Source organism: Boleophthalmus pectinirostris, unplaced genomic scaffold, assembly GCF_026225935.1.
Source record: "Boleophthalmus pectinirostris isolate CB_2022bp ecotype Guang Dong unplaced genomic scaffold, ASM2622593v1 HiC_scaffold_3, whole genome shotgun sequence".
NCBI classification, from domain to species: domain Eukaryota; kingdom Metazoa; phylum Chordata; class Actinopteri; order Gobiiformes; family Gobiidae; genus Boleophthalmus; species Boleophthalmus pectinirostris.
In genome coordinates this window covers 22,930,402-22,934,005 of record NW_026571299.1, presented here as the reverse complement: position 1 = coordinate 22,934,005, position 3,604 = coordinate 22,930,402, and positions in this window count along the sequence as shown.

The window sequence follows — 3,604 nt, the reverse complement described above, 5'->3', positions numbered from 1 at the left end:
TCCCGGTTCAGTCTTGTTTTAGTCCCGGTTCAGGCCTGGTTCAGTCCTGGTTCAGTCCTGGTTCAGTCCCGGTTCAGTCTTGTTTTAGTTCCGGTTCAGGCCTGGTTCAGGCCTGGTTCAGGCCTGGTTCAGTCCTGGTTCAGTCCAGCATCGCAGTTTAAGTCACGGAAAGGGGAAAATGTTATCAGTTTTTTCCATTATTCGCTCAAACACAAAATCGAAATCTGAAAAAAAAACAAAACAAAAAACAACAACAACAACAACAACAAAAAAAATCATCCAAATCAGTTTTTTTTTTTTTTTTTTTTTTCATTTTGATTTTGAAGACAAATAATGAAGAAAATTGTTGTTTTTATTTTTCATTTTCTTATTTTTGGTTTTATTTTGAAAAAAAGAAAGCACGAATGACACACGTATACATGATTTTTTTTCCCTTTAGTTTTTTCCATATTTGTTTTGACCATGCTTATCCCTGATTGGCTAATCCACCTGTCAATCACAGCGCTTCCCCTGTGACCAGACTAATACTCCAGACACACTTCTGGAGTCGAGTGTGTCGTAGATCCAGCACGTTTTTTTTTTTTTTTTTACTCTAGTTTTCTGTGTAATCCTGAACATGTCTGAACAGATTCCCTGAAGTCCTGATCATATCCTGAATGTGTGTGTGGTTTTTTTTAACGTTACACTTTCCTTTTCTTCTTCTTAAAGACTTTTGTGCAGCAGACTTTGTTCTTTTGCCTTGGTGCAAATCAAACGTCTCCGGCTGAAGTGAATTCACACCTTCCACGATCCAAAACACGGCGCCCAGATTCACGGATGCTTAATTAAACGTGGTAAAGCTTCCGCTGTTTCTGTTCTGTATGGGAGGGAGGAAGGGAGAGACTGAGAGAGAGTTAAAGATGGAGAAAAGGAGAGAGAGAAGGAGGGAGGGTCCGAGGGAGAAGTGTGAGAGATCAGGGAGAAAAAAGGTTGAGAGAGAGATAGAGGGAGATCATTTGAAAGAGAGAAAGGAGGAAGGGCATGGAGGGAGAGAAGAGGAGGAGGGGAAGAGGAGGAGGAGGAGAGGAAGAGGAGGAGAGGAAGAGGAGGAGAGGAAGAGAAGTGCACTAGTGAAAGCATTAGCAGTCCCAGAGCAGAGGATCAGACTCACAAACAGGAACATTAAAATAATCAATAAACTCACATTCTCAACAACATGGACTAAACCAGGACTAAACCACGACTGAACCAGGTCTAAACCAGGACTAAACCTAGACTAAACCAGACCTGAACCAAGACTAAACCAAAACTAAACCAAGTCTAAACCAGGTCTAATCCAGGTCTAATCCAGGACTGAACCAGGAATGAACCAGGACTAAACCAGGACTAAACCAGGACTGAACCAGGACTAAACCAGATCTAAACCAGGACTAAACCAGGACTAAAACACTTAGATGAGAGAATAATATACGTGGATACTTGGTCTAACAGTTAGATTCTTTCACAGACCGGTGGTGTGTCTGGAGTTCTCCAGGTGGTGCACGATTCACTGGTAAACTACAATTCTGTCTCTAATTATAACGAAGGCTAATTTAAGGCCGACTTAGTCAAAAGGTCACACATGAAGTGTCCACCTGCAGATGTTCACACCTTCTTCTGTCCTTTTATTTCTAACACTTCATAAATGTCATCATGAGAGGAGTGGAGCGAGCCACAGGCCTGCTCCGTGTCTCTGAACAACAAGAAGCACAAGATGGATTTTTATGAGCTGGCTTTAGGGGGGGGAAAAAAAGGTTCATACGTCATATCTGCAAGATATTTAAGGATTTATGGGTAAAGCACACTTAATATGACAGCAAAAAGTGAAGTGTTCAAATGGACTCTCACAGAATCAACTTTAACATTTTCTCAGAGTTTATATGACTCCAATCTGTTCTAGAGTTCATTTAACTTTTTTGGAAATGTTCATTAAGTAACACTGGACCAAAGTTCCTGTTTAACCCTGAAATCAAGAGTTATATTAATGTTTTGAGAGTAAACAGATAACACCTTGTAGAGTTATCCTGATTTAGCTAAACAACTCACAGAGGTGTTTTATTTTTACACTTTATTTGAGTTAATTTAAGATGAAATTATGAACAAAACTGGTTCAAACTGGTCTACTCTGGCGGGAGTTTGAAGTGGTGGTGGGAGGAGATAAATTAACACTAAGGGAAGTTGAATGAACTTCAACCATATCAACTCTGGCAAATAACCCCAACTCCAACACACATTTAACTTTCAAATAGTTAAAATAACACTTTTTGTGTTCAAAACAACTCTGAAATATTTTACTCTAAAATTTTAACCCTCCAGTTTTTGCTCTGTATGTATGAGTCTGTATTAGAGGCTGACACATCAGGTCTTTTCATGGTCGATGCTGATTGTTTATAATCCAGAGAAATCGATGGCCAATAAACTCTGCTGATATTTTTGGGATGATTAAGATTATTTTCCCCAAATTGTGTCATTTCAATTTCAATTCCAAACTCATCCACAGCTTTTTTTTTTTCAACACAAGAGACCAGTGTAGTCACATTTCATGCAGTTATCTCTTTAAAGAGATAACTTTAATAAAGTTTAATAAAGCATTATGTGAATTCTTAAAGCAGCCAAAATAAAATCAAAAGGCCTCTCAACAGAAATACAGAGTCCTGGGCAGTTCTCACAGAGCTGCCTCTAATGAAGAAGAAGAAAGTGGCGACATATAAAAAGCCTTTAAAAGAAATAGCAATTCATTTCTGCTATGTAACATTATAACAGATAAATACAGGTATTACTCTTGTTTGAAATACAACTTTTTATTTGATTTGATTTGATTTAATCTCAAAAGATGCACTGTGTAACTTTACTAGTGAAGAGTCAGTCACTTGCTTGTCATGGAGATGTTATTGCTTTGTCTGGAATGTTTCACAGTATGGCATTAAACCTTTCTGTCTTCATGAAGACAAAACCAGACCAAGTTACAGGGCAGATCTGTGGAGAGGCGGCCTCGTTCACAGTCAAAATGTCTGTTTTTCTAGGTGTTTTTGAGCTCTAAAACCACCTGTAATTGAATACATGTAAGGTAAATCTGTTTTATGCTATACTGTGGAACATTCTAAGCATTTCCATAGAAACAACCAGGCGACAGACCCCCAACTGAAAAGGTACTCATTGCAGCTGTAAAACAAACAAACAAACAAACAAACAAAACATCTGCTTTCCATTCACACTGAAAATCTGATCATGATCAGATTTCTGGAATCATGGAGCCTGATCTTGTAGCCTAAACAGTTCCAGTCCAGTTCTTCTGCATAGATAGGGCTGGGGATTATAGGGCACTATCATGTCTCCAGTGTGTATATATATATATATATATATATATATATATATATATATATATATATATATATATATATATATATATATATATATATATATATATATATGAACACACCAGGAGGATATTGATATTATAAAATGTCCTATACTTTGTCTTTCTCTAAAATGGATGCTCCTTGCAGTTATCGCCCTCTCGCGGCCTGCTCGTGTCAGTGCAGCGCGGGGCGCACCGTTGTAATGTCACACTGTGTCCACAAGGCGG